General features: G+C 36.0%; 1 pseudogene; it reads right to left on the bottom strand.

Moving 5' to 3' along the window:
- Positions 1–7,254: 7,254 nt before the first annotated feature.
- Positions 7,255–11,197, bottom strand: LOC131176483 (G-type lectin S-receptor-like serine/threonine-protein kinase At1g11410; annotated as a pseudogene).
- Positions 11,198–18,991: the final 7,794 nt, after the last annotated feature.

Here is an 18,991-nt window from a genome sequence, read left to right as displayed (position 1 = left end):
CGATAACTCATTAAGTAATAAGGGATTTTGAAACCATTTTCTTACTTTTTGGAAGTGGTGAGTATTTTTTGTAGGAACAAAGAATATTTAATTGAATATTAAAAGCTAGTTAAAATTGTTGTCCATTTTATTTTTTCGCAAATTCTAGAAAAATTTAGGCAGAGTGCCGACAGTAATTGAGAAAAAAAAAATTTTTACTAGTAGAAAAACACTCCCATTAATAATACACTTCACTAATTCAACCACCAAATTCAATTCAACTCAAATCCCATCCATCTCCATAATTCAAAATAAGATTGTTATCCCAAATTTTCCAAAATAAGTTATACACAATACATTCAAAATAAGTAATTTACAGGTGCATTTAAATTTATAAACATCAAAATCCAAAAGATAATATTATTACATATTAACTGTATAACTTCTCAGTTATAAAAGTACATATGACTATAAAATTATTTACATCAAGAAATTACAATGGTATAATCAAATACCCGTACAAAAGTCCCTGGGTAGTCCCCACAATCAGCAGCTCACTCTGCTACTTTTTCCTTACCTTTATTTGTGACAGCAAAAAGAGCTATCGCTGAGCATAAAAATACTCAGTAGTGCACAATAAATGTAAAGACATAATATAAAATATTTATGAACAATTCACAGTTCAAAAATTTCACAATTATATTCCACAAATTTTTTTAAAGCGTATTTTAGCACAATTTTGATCAAACAATTTAATAAACACAGTGTTGCCAATCCATGCACAACTTAAGCCATGACACAAAATTTTCAATCAATGCCGTGTTGTACACTACGACAAAGTGATCTACAACCTCACTAATCGAAATCAATGAGGGAGGTGGCTAGCTAGCTAATGAGTACTCATCTGATCTCGACCTCAGCTGGTAAGTCAGAGAGGGAGGAAAATAAATGATCTCAACCCCATAAATGGAGGAGGAATAATGTGATACTGTCATGCTAAGTGTGAATCCAAAATCAATTTAAAATAATTATTTCCAATAATTTATGAGAGATTCCAAATAATTTCTAAAGTCATTTTTTACAGTCACAAAGTGGCAACACAATTCATAAATAACATAGCGATTTCATAAAGCATAGCAATTCAAATTTTCAATTGGAAAACAATTACATAAATTTATTGTGCACAAACCTAACGTGAGTCGCCTCTTGGCCTTAACTTAGTCATTTGTCTCTTCTGGGTCTTTTTCAGCTAAAACACACAATTAACAGTGTTTCAATATCTTATCTCACAATAAATTCAATAATTAATTCATATATGCTTAATGCTGGCCATAACATGCTTAAACTAATGTTCTTGGAGATTTTCATTTTGGAGTTACTATTTATGGTACTATTCAAGTCAAAATATTGACTTTCTTATACTTAATAGGTATAGGAAATCCAATTACACCCACATACCACATTTTGGGTGCCTAATTTGTTGGTTTTGATTGTTTCTTCAAATTTTAGGTCTCCTAGGCACAATTGCAAATTTTCAGATTTAGTGTCCTGTTTTGCACTGTTCCATTAGTCAAGTTGCTGTGGGAATTTGGCAAAGTGTTCTTCATCAAAGTTGTTCCTTATTGTCTTATCTTTAATTCTCTTTTTGAATCACTCCATTTGGAGTTTTGTAACCTATGATATGGCCATTTGAACATGGCTGGCTAGATTGGTCTAGCCCAGATTTCTGGACACCTAATTTGGTTATAGCAGTTTTGGACCATTAAATTTAGGTGGCAAAATAACTTAGATATGGGCAGAATTTAGGTTGGTGTTCTTCATGAAAGTTGTAGTGCTATGTCATACCTTTCTAATGCCACAAAAATCAGGTCATTTGGACCTGTATAGCCCATGTTATGGCCAAATGAACAAACACTGTTTATTTGGTCATTTTGATACAGTGGCAGTGCACTACACTCGGGTTTGACCTAATTATTCACTATGTTATGGTCATTTTCTGGGCATGATTCCTGAATGAAAAATGTGTTATTATGTGTCTGTTTTCATCCCCAATCGGCCTCACACCAATTAGGTTGCTAAATTTTTATTTCATCCCCAATCGGCCTCACACCAATTAGGTTGCTAAATTTTTAATTTTGGTCCCTGAAAAAGGCCTAGGTCAAGCTGCCAGAATATGAACACTAACAAATCCAAATTACAATTTGGTTCTACCAATTCACACACACCACAAATGGTCCCAATTGACTATTTCTCAACTCAACTAAGGTCAATGGCATCAATTAACCATTTCCCCAATTTTTCCCAAATTTTCACACTCAAAAACCCTAATTACATAAGTTTAAAATCTAATGAAATCAAAGTATATATATCCATGGTCTACATGCATAATTCAGCCTAAACAACCATTCACTTGCATCAATTTCATTCAATTTCTAATCTCCCATAGGCTGGCCGAATTTTTAATTACTCCCCCAACAAGTGTTTTCTTTAAATTTTAAGTTAAAATCTAAGTGAATTGAACTAAAAACATAAGTATTAAACACAAATTTTCAATTCAACTACTAAACTCAAACTTGAAGTTCAATCACCAAATTTCCTTCACTTTCTCCTTTCTTTTTCTTCTTCAATCTCTTTCTCAAATTAGTCTAACAAGTTTTTATCAATTGACTGGGGAAGAAATTAGGGTTTAGTGGGAGATTTGAAGCTTGGTGGAAGCTTTCATGGAGGTTGGCTATGGAGGTATCCAAGGGAGAGGGGCTGCCAAATTGGTTTGGGGAAGAAAGAGTGACTTTTTGTTTTAATTTTAGTGTATTTGTATTTTATTTAATCAAATTTGACTTAGTAAAAAATTGTAGGGAAATTGAATTTGAATTATGATGTCATAAGTATGATGTAAGGTGATGTAATAAAAGCTTTTATTTTCTTTTCCTTTTTCATTTATTTTTCCTTTTTTATTAGTTCTTTAATTTAATTCTCGATCCCAAAATTTTCATTTCTCCGATTTTATTGAACAGTTAGATCAGGAATCAGCTCTAGGGGTGAATTGACTAAATTGCCCATTGTTGGTTCAATCCGATATGCAAGTTATTCAATATTTCTTCCGGATCTCTAACCTAATTATTTGACCTGCTTAACAATTCTTTTTCGTGATTTTCTCTTTTTCACTAGGTTCGTAATAGTCCTAAAGACCGCGGCGTCACATTTTTCGATTCAAAATTAGGGTTACGATGGCCTTCGTAGTCACTTTCCGGGAATGTCACTCATTACTGTGACTCCCGGCTCATTTAACCTTTTATGTTCTGTTTTTTCTTATTTATACTTACATATCAGGTAGTCACTATATATTTTCATTCAAGGCTTATCTAGGTGTCTTAGATATGATTTTAATCCTCTTAATTGTCCGGACCGACACCGATCAACGGAACAGTAAAATATACCAGGCTATGTAAATAAGGGTGTTACATATATAATATAAATTTATTTATAAAATGCAAGTTTTACATATAATTTTATCAATATATTTATATATTTTGTTAAAATTATAATATTTAAATATATAAAAATATAAAAATAAATTATTTTTTAATAAAAAAATAATAATATATTATGCCTAGAAAGGGGCGGAGCGGGTTGGGAGCTTTTGCTATCCCTATAAAGGAAAGAGAAATGCTAAATAAGCGTTACGTTAAAACTATTTAAATCAGTGTCTAACTGAAAAATTGGTGATTGAAGGTTAGAAAGATTTTACTATGTAAAATTTAAAAGTTGAGGAAGTTTTATATTATAATTTTAAGTTAAGGGTTTGTAACCTTACAAATATATAAGGTCAATGACGTTTATTAAAATTTATCACTTAATAAGAGAGTGAATTAGAATTGAATTGTACTAGTTTAGTTTTATTTGGTTAATTCTAATTTTTATTTTATTTTTTATATTTTAATTTTGATTTAAAAATAATTTAGTGTAGGTGATACTCTCTAAATTTTTTATTTTTTTAAGTATAATTGAAATTGATGGTTTAGTCTAATTAAGAATGAGCATTCAATTAATTAAATCAAATTTTGAATTAATAAAAATTTTAACTGATTCTAATTATATTAATCGAACTGAACCATAATTAATAGAAAATCAAACCTAATCAAAATTAAAATATTCAATTAATTATTAGTTACAACAGAATTAACTGAAAAAATATAATATATACTTTATATTGATCATTTAAATCATTGATTCTAATTTAGTTTCGATCCAAAAGAAATTGAAATATTAATCCTTATAACTAGTCTAATTCCAATTCAATTCCATAGGATTTATCTTGAATTCATCCATAGCTGAAAGAAAAAAAAAACATTTTTCATATAAATTAGCGAACAAGGAGAGGGGCAAATTAGGAATTACAAGGAGATTAACGTTAATGTTGTTTAATTGTTGGTCGCTTACTTTTGGCGTAAACAAGGGGGACGCTGTTCAAAGGGTGAAAGTCATCATTCTTTCGTCCCTTTCATTAATGACAAGGAACAAAAGCTATTTTTTCCAGTCCAGTCCACCACTTCCGTTTCCTTTTACAGCCTACAGGGGTACTTTCGGAAACTCACCTTTTTCAATGCCCTCAACCCAACGGTAAGGTCTACAACTTAAAATCCTGTCACGGGAGGTAACGGAACTTTTTCCTTCTATCTATCCTGTAATTACAAAAAAAAAAAAAAACGAATATTAATATATTAATTACTATTTAAAAGTTATTAATAAATTATTTATGTAAAATATAATAATTATATTAATTTGAATGGGATCAGAATCACTCGAAATTGACTCAAATTAATGGTTCGAGGGTCTGAATTGAAAGCAGACTAGGCGTAAAGGGGGACCGAGCCTAGCCCTCTATCTGTATTGACAACTATATATAAATCGAAGGAGAAATCACAATGCAAACAAGGGAGTGATTACAAAGTAGCTGCTGTCTGTATATAATGCTATAAATCCTCACCTGCCCTCTTTACTCAATATTAGAACCTAGTTCTAACCTTCAATTCACAAACATAAAACTATAACCTACTTAGTTTAAATATTTATTATTTTAATTATATATAAATATATTAATTAATAATTTATGAATTTAAATATAAATATTTAATTTACAAATTATTTATATAATTATTAATTATATAAAAATTATTATTTATATTTGATTTTATTATTCTCTTATTAATAATAATAATAAGAATAAGAATAAGAATAATAATTTTTCCGCTTCTGATTTTATGAAGAGATGATATTGCCAGTTGTACGTCTGAGGGGAAGTGATAATGACATTTCCTAAACGTTGAGGATAAGTGAAAGAATGGCATTCTTATACCTACCTATCCAAGAACCGGAGAAGCTATGCCCGAGTGGCCATGTAATGCCATTTACAATTAAAAAAAATAATTTACTTTTTTAAGTATATTAAATTAAATTTAATAAATTTTAATAATAAAAATATTAAAATAATAAAATAATATTTTTTAAATTATTTTTAAAATAATTTTTAAAATAATATTTTTATTAAAAAAATATATATAATTTTACCCTCTCAATGCAATTTTAAACAGGCACAAAGACTCGCGTTACACGTAAAGGTTATAGTATAGCTTTGGGAGGTGCATGCTCAATTAAAAATTTTCTGGTAATTACTAGTTTATTAAAATGAAAAGATCTGGAGATAGTGATGGATGGATATAGATTTGTTGAATAATCAGAGCCTCTTGTTGAAGGTTAATGGCAAAGAAATAAAGCTGACGTACAAAAGAACAAAATCCAAAATGGACGAAAAAGAAGAGAAAAGGGACAACGTGATCCATGAGGTTTTGTCATTTGTAATGAATCTGCCCATTTGTGAAGCAACGTTTAATCTTATATGTGTGCTTTCTTTTTTTCCTTTTTAATCTTTTTCTTGTGAAATCAAGATTCCATTTATTGATGAACTTTCTTTTAAGTATGTTTTTAAGAAGTCTTAGAATATAACTGTTGTATATGTTAGAAACATAACAATAACAATAATAATAGATTTCGATCAAATTGACATTTTCGTTAAGAGAATTACGCTGTTTATTATATTATTATTGAATTGTTTGAGCAGATTTATCGAGATTAACAAAGTTAAAATAAAATTTTAGATTATAATTTTAAAATTTTTATAAGAATAAATTAAAAAATAATAATGTTGATCGTAAATAAAAGTGAAGAGAAGAGATAAAAGAGAAATATTTAATAGATTTTCATTTAAAACTATTATTTATAAGACATTTGCATCTTATTTTATATATATTATAATAATTACCTCTGTTCACTTGTACCTTTTAAATCATATATAATAATTTACTTTGTATATTTTAAAACAATTATATCTGCTCACTTATACCTCTTAGAATATATATAATTATTAGTAATGAATAATTCACTTTTAATACTTTTTAAAAAATTGACATAACTTTTTTTATATAAAATAATTTTTTTTATAAATATATAAATAATTTTATTATAATTATTCATTAAAAATTAAAATGTAGCCATTATATATAAAATGATTATATTATAACTATTAATTATAATGATGGATTTGACATATACTTCATCAGTATTGGCAATTAAAATTTATTTATTGCACATACAATATTGCATAGAATAATTTCTCCTTTGGTGGAGTAATTGGGTCTTGGATCAGAAATCAACCGCTACTCTATGGTTTGGGCTGAGCTCAATATCAAGCCCTGCAAATTTTCAAATGCTGATTCCTTAGCGCTTACTTTTTATGGTTTTTCATTTTTTGCTATTCCATTTCCATATAACCAACAAAAATTTCCAAGCTATGTCCCTGTTCATGACGGCTGCTCAGAGAAGATGATTTATGGGATATGTATAATTAGAGATTCATTTACTGAATTCCTTAATTTTTTTTTATTTATTAAATATATAAATTCATTAAAATTATAATAATTAAACACAATTATATATAAATTAAACGTGTATTTTACAGAAATAATGACTTGTCTAAATAAACTAAACAGTTACTCACTGTTGATTGAGCTCTAATAAAATATGAAATTATCATTCTCTTATGAATTTAAAATGCAATATATATAGTAAAACTCATTTATTAAATATATAAGTTTTATATGTTTATATCTTGATAGACTGGATTCCATCAATATTAGTCTTCAATTAATGCTCAATAATAATAATAAAACAATCCAAAGGCACGTCTATTTTTATATAATATTTTTGTGCAATTAAAAATTGTCATACATGATAGAACTTCAATTAAACAATATAAGAAACATGTAGAAGCACGGTATATGGGAAACTAAGGTAGGATGAATCAAAAAGAGAGTAAAACATTTTACAAAATCTTCGCCACCTAACTTAAATTTCTGGCTCGACCACCCTTTAGCATATAAATACCTGATTCTAGGAACATACAATATACAATATATGGGAGAGTGTAGAACAACTCAGAGGGGACGAGTCTAGCTAGCGAGGTTCAAGCATAGTGACAGTGACTTCATTTACAGAATTAGCTCCACTGGTTGATGGATCTCTACTATTGTAAGTTCTCTTCATAATGAATGCAGGTTGTTTTGGAGATGGAAGAATTGTATCATTACTCAACATGAAAACAACAGACGACATTGTAGGCCGATCCACTGCAGATTCTTGCACACACAATAGCCCGATTTGGATGCATTGCAATACTTCACTTTCAGGGTATGAATCACCCAGCGATAAATCAACCATTTCCAAGGACCTGCCTTCTCTCCATAGGTCCCAAACCTAAAACCAGCAATTACAAGGTTTGTGTGACGATCAAAACTTAAAAGATTAATGATGATTTTTTGATTGATTTAATGTCTAATTAACTTACATATCCAACCAAATTTGAAGAAGTACTCTCATCATAATAGCTGCTGTTTTTTCTGCCAGTGATTATCTCTAGCAATAGAACCCCAAAACTATATACATCAGATTTTATTGAAAATAGGCCTTGCATTGCATATTCTGGTGACATATAACCACTGCAATAGCACAAATAAGTATGATCAAATTTGTGGATATTAAGTACTACAAAATCATCAATTTTTGTTTCTTTCTAGATCATACTTACTACGTTCCAACAACACGATTTGTGTTTGCTTCAACTTGATCACCTCCGAATATTCTGGCCATGCCAAAATCTGATATTTTTGGATTCATTGATGCATCTAGCAGAACATTACTTGCCTTGAGATCTCTATGAATGATTCTTAATCTCGAGTCTTGATGAAGATATAGAATCCCTCTAGCAATCCCACAAATAATGTTATGACGCGTTGGCCAATCTAACAGTGATCTTTTATTTTCATCTGGAATAAAGTTGCTCAAATTTCATCAAATCAATGCATTGATGCAATTATAAATTCCCAGTTCTAAGCAGACATCTCGTTTTGAAAGGACATACCAAAAATAAAAGAGTCCAAGCTTTTGTTTGGCAGGAATTCATAGATTAACATCTTCTCTCGTTCTTGGATGCAATAACCTAAGACTCTTACAAGATTCCTGTGTTGGAGTTTTGCGATTAAAGTAACTTCGTTCTTAAACTCTTCGTTCCCTTGTCCAGAATACTTTGACAGTCTTTTAACTGCTATTTCCTTTTCACCATATAGCAGACCCTGAGAAGTAATGTAAACCAAATGCACATAACTCAAAGTTCAACCTTAGTTTAGTGGCATTGGAGTTGTTTTCCAGAACTGTGAGGATTTCCTTCTTGTACATATAAAAAAAAAGGTTCACGTTAGGAAAGATATTTGAGAGAATTAGAAAGGGTAGGTTACCTTATAAACGGAGCCAAAACCACCCTCTCCAAGCTTGTTAGCATCTGAGAAATTATCGATGGCTGACTATGGTGCTGAGATCAAAGCATGGTAAATCTGAAATTCCAACTTCATCACTCCCCTTTCCACTCTGAGAATCTTCCAAGTATGTTGCACTTGTGGTGAAATTAAACAAAGATTTGCTGCGTCTGTCTCTAGCTGATCATTTATAATTAACAAATTAATTGTTTAATTTGGAAAAAAAAACAAAGATTTACCTTGTAAATGATCTATTACAACATACAAATTAGACAAACCACCAAGAAATTTGATTACCTTTTCTCTTCCTCCGAACGAAACAATATGCTGAGAAGGCTAGAAGAAATAATGTTACAGCAATAATAGAAACTATCATTATTGCTTGCACTCCCTTCTTGGCAAGAGGACCTTTCGACTTACCATATTTAGCTGAAATTAAGTAGAAAAATAGCAACGTGAACAATGTTATGAAAATGAAAAAGAAAAATTTTAATTAGGGTTTTAGTCATGCGAAAATTTTTTGTCAAAACTTAATTTTTGGTCAATCCATGATATAAACACGTGGGATCCATTAACTCAGCCCCCTCTAGAAAATCAAGCAAAGAGATGTCCCATCTTAACAAATGACTAGTTGAAATGTCAATTCGCTTTGTCTTAATCAAGCTATAATGGTGATTTGTACTATTGACTATTAAGGCTTGCTAATGGGTATTTCTCCTCCTTCAAAAGTATAACAAATAAGAATAATTTGATTTTGAATTTTTTTAAATTTATCAATTTTTAAAGTTTATAAGAAAAAGAGAATATTGCTTTTCACTGTGTAATAAAATACATTACTCCATATATATATATATATATATATATATATATATATATATATATATATATATATATATCATTCATTTTCCTAGAAAATGAAGTATAGAGTAATCCAAAAGGAACCTAATAGAGACTCGATCCTAATCCTATTTGATCAATCAGAACAAAGAGAAATGAATATATAATAAAGAAGTTGGTAGCAAAACAGAGAAATACCTAACTCAGCTGCGTCCACACGTACATATATGTCCTGTCCCACACTGGAATAGGTTCTTGTATCAACCAAATCTCCATACCATCTCATACACCCAAACCCTCTCTCATCTGCACTTGTGTAAGCCGTGCAGGAACAATTCTTCAAGCACTCTTGCTCACATACCTTCAAGCTCAAGTTCATGTCCGCTTGTGCCTTTGTAGTGTCTGGAACTCTCACGCGTTCCATCTTCACGAACCCTTCCCCACTTTGACAGGTTGACACGCCGGCTTTCCTGATACAACCACCTGAGCCATCTCTCAGGTACCAATCCCTTGGTGACTTTGGTTCGAATCCTGGCAAACATTTGCATATGAAACTATCAGAATCATATGGATCGCAATTACTATTTGCACCACATTCGCCATAGTTATCACATTGTTCTTTCGGGGCGGACCAAAACCCGATCCACCTATGGTCTCTTTGATTCCACGTGGCCCGTTGCACGTTTCCTGACTCATTGACCATCATTCTTGAGACGATTGAGGGATTAGTCAAACCATACGCGATGGATACCTCATCCTTATTGTTCACAAAACTGACATTAAAGATGTAATTACGTGTCATCTCTGGTACTCCGCTCCATCTTTCTCCTGTCCATGGTCCGCCTCTCCACCACCGAACAGAACCCTTATATAGAAACAACTGAGGCACCCCACTTGGATCGATTCTGTAGACAATGTCACCTGTTCCAGGGTCATCTTTTGATTTCCAAGAAGTAAGAACCCAATTCTTGCCAGTTCTTCTGTTCAATCCAAGCTTCATGTTAGGAAGTAAGGTATCTGTAGGATAATCAAAGCTTTGCCATAAGAACCTTTCAGTATCCCGCTGAAGCAAAACAAGATTTCCCGAATCCTGGAGCTGAGCCATGGAATTACTCGTTGATGTAGAGAAATTGGTGGACCAGAGAGGAATAGTTTGGTTTTTCTCGTACAAGACAAGGTTACCTTGACTGTTGATAGTGAGTACCCCAGAGGCATCATTGATAGGATTATCTCTATTTCCCACCCAGACAACGGTTTGTTCTGAAACTTTGTTGTACCAAATTCCGACGTAGCGACGAGTAGAAGTGCCTGGGCTGAAGAACCCAAGTGCGAAACGTTCTCCTTTAGAGACTAAAATATCACCATCTTTGATGAACTGGGTTGGCGTTATAATGTCAATAGATATGCAGAAGTGGAAAAACAGGAAGAGAAGCGATGTGGTGAGAGACGCTTTTGCTTGATTCATGACAAATCCAGGAATAGTATGCTGGAGAGGCTGCGCGTGGAGTGGAAGACATATTTTTCGGCGTAGTTGGGGTATTTAATGAGCGGAACCACCTAATAATTAAAGGACAACTGCCGCAAAAAATATCTGTTGAATCATGGACCGGCTAAACATCAACTGAAAGCACCGGCAAAGATATAGGACAAAATTAAGGATGAAAGACTTTTTTTAAAAAGCTTAGATTTTTATTAATAATAAGAGCCATGAAGAGCTAGAAAGGATCAAAGATTTTGCCAAATTCATACTTCTATATCACTTAATATATTTGGGATTAACTCATTTTATACCTGAATTAAAATGATAAATTTATAAAAATTATAATAATTAAACATAAATTAATCATGTCATCAATAGTTTATTAAAAAAGGTCAAAGATGATCTCTTTTATTGTTGATTATACTCTAAATTTTGCTAATTGTGCTTTAAGTGAGATCATTTTTTAAAATTTAGAAGGCAAATTTATCAATTGTTTTTCTGTTGAAAATTTAGAGTAAAATTCAGTGCATAGCAATAAGTGGGACAATTTTTAACTTTTTTTTTGTAGACAAATCATTAAAGACATGATTAATTTATATTTAATTGTTATAATTTTTATAAGTTTAAGTATTCAATAAATTGAAATTTTAATTGAGATGTTCAATATGTTAATCTCTAATTGTAGTTGTCACGAACCAACCTATGGGCTGATGGCACTAGGACACAGGCGACCTAAAGCCAGGCCGTAGTAAGCCTAACTATTCATTAACACAACTCTAAGGCCCATTTGGGCCCACTTTCAAGAAACCAACCGAATAGAGTCCGACCATAAAGTGGACCTTTCAACGGGGAATTTTTGACTCACCCGACCTGTGAACAAAATATATCATCAATTGGGGAGCTCAGCTCACCCTCCACATACTCATATCAGCATCAAAAAATAAATGGGAGCTCAGCTCCCTCATCCAATCCATCAAACATGCATATAATAATTTTACAGGTCCACATGACAATATATATTATAGACCCGAATCATTTAAATATCTCTAACACATGCGAAAATTCTAGGAGTAAATAAAATTATACAAATATTGATAAACAACCTGCGAAGAAGAAAAGCAGGTTAACCACAATAAAATCCTCTTGTAGCCTGAAAAAATATTAAACAGGAGTGAGCGTTCGACTTAGAGAGTAAAATATCAATTTTAACCATAATCTCTATAACTATCTAAAACTAATGCACCCTATAGAGTGAAATGCAACATCAACCACATTTTCACATCATAACATCAAAAAGGTAATTTGGAGCACTCACGCACCCAGTAATATTAATCTTAATATATGAGAGTTGATCCCCTATACATGTCTCTTAAATCCAACCTAGTGCCAGCGAAGAACTCAAGCCGGACTTTCAGTTAATAATACAAATCGGAGGTCCCAGCGAAGAACTCAAGCCGTGACTACCCCCCGAAGGATCGGGTCCCAGCGAAGATCTCAAGCCGTGACTACCCGTCCCATCCATAGTCCACACCACATCACCGCCGCCAGCGCCGCTGCTTGCTCTAAATTACCACGACAACATACATGGCACTTTCACAGTTATGAATACAACATAAATCGTGCCTAAAGTTTATCTACATAGATATACGCATATAAGTGATGCATGGGCATGCTTGAACATATTATAATAGTGAAATTACGATTAGAATTAATATTTTACTCACAGACTTGATAACGGTCACTGTGGCGGCTGGGCGGAGGAAGAAGGCTGTCCCGGCTCACCTGACAATTACATTACAATTATTTAATACAAATGACTCAATACAAATCATGAAAAGACCAAATACGTCCTAAGTCGTGCGAAAATCGTGAGTCTCCCTATACCTAGGACCTACCCAACTGCAAAAGTGAAAACACACTTCTATACTCACAATCCATATATCCACAACTCAATCACATCACACAGCCCCTCCTGGGCCCATCAAATCAGTCATCCATCACAATATGTAAAATTTCAATTTAGTCCTTATAATTGATCATTTTTGCAAAAACTGCCCAAATAAGCTCTAAAAATTCTTAAACTTTGCCCTGCGGTCCTTAGCAATATTACTAAACTATTGCAAAAAGAATAATAATTTTCTAAGCTACCACGAATATTTTATGGATTTTTAATCCTATTTAAGCACTAGAAAATTACGAAAAAGCAAGGTTCGGGTTTACCTTTGCCGATTCCGACTCAGAGGGCGCTGGGGCGTCGACAATTGGGGTAGCCAAAACCTCGGTCCAATTCGAAGACTTTTGATAGCAGTGCATGCAGTAGGAAATTCACGGAACCAGTCAAGCGTAATTTCCGCGAATTGAGGATATCTACGAAGCCCACAACACGGGGTTAGTACATAAATTTTCAAAATTTTCTAAGCTCATTTAATGCTCGGAAAGACAACTGCGAAGTTCCATGGGACCTTGAAAAAGGTGTCGGAAAAATTTGAAATTTATGTCGCCGCAAAGCTCTCGACGAGTGGAGCGCTCTGGTACTCTCGGTTTTCTCGTGGGATTCACGGTTTGTGAGAAATCTAGCCCGAAAGTCAAAATGGGCTAAAACTTCCCGGGCAAAAATTGGACAAACCGCTCGATGGATTTCGGTGTTCTTGGTGTCTATGGAAAGCTCTCGACGAGTAGATGAATTTAGACATAAGACCCGGTCTGATTGGTGGCCGAATCGACCGAATTTTGGTCGGGAAGGTGAACGGTCGCGCGTGCGCTGCGCGTTGCTTCTGGAGCCGTTTTTCGATGTTCCAGGCGGCGGCCGGCCGTGGGGGAGGGCTGAGGCGGCGCGCCAGCGAGGTGGGGAGGCAGGGGAGGTGGCGGCACGGCAAGGGGAGGAGGGAGGAGAGAGAAAAGAGAGAGAGAAGGGGAGGAGGTCGGACGCGCGCGAGGAAGGGAAAGAAGAAAAAGAAAAGGCCGGTCTGATTCGACCGGTCCGATCCGGTCCGGTTCGATTCGGCCGGTTCGATTCAGAATACAAAATTTTGAATTTTTACTCTGCCTCGGGACCGAAAACGAGGTCTAAAAATTAGAAAAATTCTAGAAAACTTCGAGAAAAATTCGTAGACTCCAAATATATTTTTAGTTTTCCCACGTGGTCTTTAAATTAATTTTTAAAAATCATCAAAGTTTATATTTTCGAAAAATCGAACCCGATTTTTAAAATCCGAAAAATCTCAAAAAAATTTCCTAAAATTTAAATAAAATTAAAATACTAATAATGCTCATAAAATAATAAAATTTAAAATTTTGGAGTGTTACATTCTTCCCCCCTTACAGAAAATTCGTTCTCGAATTTTACACAAGGCAGAATAAAACACATGATTATACATTGAACAGATAAGGGTACTTGCTACGCATGTCCCGTTCTGACTCCCAGGTGCACTCTTCCACTGACTGGCTCCTCCACAAAACCTTAACCATAGGGATCTGTTTTGATCTTAGCTGTCTCACTTGGTAGTCCACTATGGCTATAGGTTGCTCCTCAAATGTCAAGTTCTCCTTTAGTTCTATTACATCCGGCTGTAGTACACGAGAAGGATCGGGAATATATTTCCTGAGCATGGAGATGTGAAACACGGGATGAACGTGAGAAAGGTTGGGTGGTCGCTCCAGCGGTGAGCAGCTGCTCCAACTCTATCAGTAACCTCAAAAGGTCCAATATACCGAGGTGTCAACTTGCCCTTCTTTCCAAATCTCATCACTCCCTTCATCGGAGAAACCTTTAGGAATACATAGTCGCCTACTGCAAACTCCACATCCCTCCGTCTGGGGTCTGCATAACTCTTATGCCTACTGAAAGCTGTTTTCAATCGTTCCCTGATTAAAGGAACTACCTCTGAAGTGTACTGCACTAGGTCTACATCATGCACTTTCGCTTCTCCCATTTCCGTCCAACACAGAGAGACATACACTTTCTCCCATCTAATGCCTCATAGGGTGTCATCCCTATGCTGGAGTGATAACTGTTGTTGTAGGCAAACTCCACCAAAGCTAGTTGATCATCCCATTGACCTCCAAAATCTAAAACACTCATGCGAAGCATGTCCTCCAGTGTTTGGATGGTCCTTTCGGACTGTATGTCTGTCTGAGGGTGGAAAGCCGTACTGAAGTTCAACTGTGTGCCAAGTGCCTCCTGCAACTTTCTCCAAAATCGAGAAGTGAACTGGGGCCCTCTGTCAGATATTATGGAAGCCGGAACTCCATGCAATCTGACTATTTCTCGAATATAGAGTCGAGCGTACTGTGCAACAGAATAGTAGTCTTCACAGGCAAGAAGTGAGCTGATTTGGTTAAACGGTCTACAATTACCTATATCGAATCATATCCTCGCGTGGTACAAGGCAATCCAGTCACAAAATCCATAGTAATCATTTCCCACTTCCATTCTGGGATAGGGAGCTCTTGCAGCTTCCCTGACGGTCTCTGGTGTTCAAACTTTACCTTCTGACAAGTCAAGCACTAGGACACGAAGTCTGCTATGTCTCTCTTCATGCCATTCCACCAATAACTATCTTTCACATCATGGTACATCTTGGTGGAGCCTGGGTGGACATTGTACAGTGTATAGTGTGCCTCTCGCATGATATCATCTCTGAGATTGTCCACATCGGGCACACATATCCTAGAACCCTGCACTAGGGCGCCATCATTGGCAAATCCAAACTCACCACCTTCACCTTGCTGTACTCTTTCTATGATCTTCATTAATTGTTGGTCTCTGTGCTGGGAAACTCTAACTCTATCTCTCAAGTCTGGCCTCACTGAAAAATGAGCCAACAATACCCCCTCATCTGACAGATCTAGGATTAAACCTTGATCCATCAACTCATGCACTTCCTGAATCAACGGTCTCTTCTCTACTGAAATATGTGCCAAACTGCCAGAAGATTTTCTACTCAAAGCATCTGCTACTACATTGGCCTTCCCAGGGTGGTACTGGATGGTGCAATCATAGTCTTTTAGAAGCTCCATTCATCTCCTCTGTCTCAAGTTTAAATCCCTCTGTTGGAAGATGTACTTCAAACTCTTGTGGTCGGTGTATATCTCGCACACTTCACCATACAGGTAGTGTCTCCAGATTTTTAGTGCAAAGACTACAATTTGCCATTTCCAAATCATGGGTGGGGTAGTTACGCTCATGCCTCTTTAGTTGTCTTGAAGCATAAGCCACTACTTTTCCATTACGCATCAAAACACACCTAGGCCAACTCTGGAGGCGTCACGATGCAGTGTATCCTTCACCACTCATAGGTAGTGTCAACACGAGCGGTGGTTAGACACTCCTTAAGCTTGGAAACTCTCCTCACGATCATCTGTCCAAATGAATGGAACATTCTTCCTAGTCAACTTAGTTAGGGAGCGCTATCACGGAGAAATCTTGCACAAAATGCCTATAGTAGCGGCTAGACCGAAAACTTAGCACCTCGGTGGTATTTGTAGGCCTAAGCCAATCGATTCTGACTTCAATTTTCTTGGGATCCACTTGAATACCTTCACTAGAAACCACGTGTCCCAAGAATGTGATGCTTTCTAGCCAAAATTCACATTTTGAAAATTTGGCATATATCTGGTGCTCCCTCAAGGTCTGCAACACCATCCTCAAGTGCCACCGTGTTCTTCCTCGATGCGAGAGTATACCAAAATGTCATCTATGAATACGATGACAAAGCGGTCCAAAATGGCTTGAACACCGGTTCATCAAGTCCATGAAATTTCTTTGGTGCATTAGTGAGTCAAAAGACATCACCAAGAACTCATAATGACCATATCTTGTCACGAATGCCGTTTTGGACCGTCCTCATTCCTAATTCTCAATGATGGTAGCTTGATCGCGGTCTATCTTGGAAAAGAATCTAGCCCCTTAGGTGATCAAGCGGATCGTCGATCAGGAAGTGGATACTTGTTCTTCCACGATCGCCTTGTTAATTTATGCGTAGTCAATACACAACCTCAATGACCCATCTTTCTTTCTTACAAATAGCAGAGCACCCGGGGTAAAGTGCTTGGGCGTATAAAACCCTTGTCCAAAAGCTCCTGTAGTTGCTCCTTTAACTCTTTCAATTCTGTGGGCCATCTGTAAGGTGGCATTGATATGGGGTTTGTGCAGGGCACAATATCAATGCAAAACTCTATTTCCCTTCTGGTGGCAACCTGGAAGCTCCTCTGGGAAGACATCCATAAATTCTCTGACAACAGGAACATTTTCCATCTTGACACCTTCTACGGATGTATCTCTCACCAATGCCAAATACCCTTAACATCACGCCTCAACATTTTTCTAGCACTAATTGCGATGCAAATTATATGGAGCCACGCTCTGTCACCATCAAAGCTAAACTCTTCCACACGGTATGTGGAAATACACCTTTGTTCCTGCGGTCTAAAGTGGCATAGTGAGTTGACAACCAATCCATCCCGAGATTACATGAAATCCATTCTTGGTAGAGGAACCAAGTCTGTGGGAGGATCTTTCCATCCACTACTCTTTGGGCTACCGGAAAAATCATATCTACATCTATGTTGTCACTAAGTGGGGTAGCTCTTGACAAAGGGCACTCTAAAGTTGTAGGGTTTCTACCCATCCTCATGGCAAACACGGGAGACAAATGAGTGCGTAGCACCGGATCTATCAAAACCACGAGCCTCATAAGAGCAGACTAGTAGAATACTTGCCACAAGCGCATTTGAAGCTGAGCATCTGGTGGGTCGGGGTGAAAACCCAAGCTTGACCCCTACAGGTGGCGGAACCACGATATTGACTTCTACCTCTGATCGCCTCCAAATCCCGTCCCCCTTGTCCTCGGCCTGTTGTACTTGTATTGCTGCCATCTTTGGAAGCACCGGATACAATGGCGAGGAACATTTGCATGAGAACCTGTGACCCCATCGTGGCTCGCTAAACACGGGGCATTCCCTAGCAAAGTGACCTGGTTGGCCACACAGAAGCATACTCTGAACCCATCATACAAGGTTACGAATGTCCTCTTCCACCTTGTGCACAAGGTGCCAAAGAGGATCTGAACAGGACCAGGCTGCTATACCTGGCTGTGACCCTTGCTGGATCAGTACCACAGTGCAACCCTCGAGGTTTGTGTCTAAAACCACTCTTCTTGTTCCTACTTCTTCCTCTGTAATTACTCGCCACCACTATCAGAGTACCCATGTGAGAACACGAAGAACCCTCTGCTCTGTTTTCTTTGCCCTTCATTGTCATCCACGCATAGCTAATCTCAATCTGCTGGCTCGATCAACTACCACATCAAAGGCGATCCGACATCATGGCGGGTTTGCATACCTCTGTCAAGCCCCTTTAGGAACCTCTTCACCTTCATAGTTTACGCAGCTCTGCTGTAGGGGCATACTGCTCGATTCGAAGTGCAGTAGCATATTCATCTGGACACGCCATTACGTCTTAAGGCCTCAAAGGCCCACAGCTTCTAATCTCTGAAGCTTTCTGGCACAAACCGATTGATGAACAGTTTCACAAACTAAGTCCACGACAAAGCCTCCATCCGAGGTAACACGTAGTCATTCATCCATTGTCTAGGCATAGGCCCCATGACATGCTGCATACACTCTATAAGTCTTCTATCAGTCAACTGTAATTCTGTTCCTGCCTGTCTGCAGGAATCCAAAAACCAATATGCATCGTCTGACACATCATAAGTACCAGGCACCAACTTCTTAAAGTTGATTATCTGTTTGTAAGATTCCCCTCTTGGTGCGGTGGACTGCTGCTGCTGTGGAGGGTGGACCATATACTGCGCCATCATATCGATGGTTC

Source organism: Hevea brasiliensis, unplaced genomic scaffold (assembly GCF_030052815.1).
Source record: "Hevea brasiliensis isolate MT/VB/25A 57/8 unplaced genomic scaffold, ASM3005281v1 Scaf128, whole genome shotgun sequence".
In the NCBI taxonomy this organism is placed as follows: domain Eukaryota; kingdom Viridiplantae; phylum Streptophyta; class Magnoliopsida; order Malpighiales; family Euphorbiaceae; genus Hevea; species Hevea brasiliensis.
The sequence above is the reverse complement of the archived record's forward strand: the minus strand, read 5'-3'. Positions and strand labels throughout refer to the sequence as shown.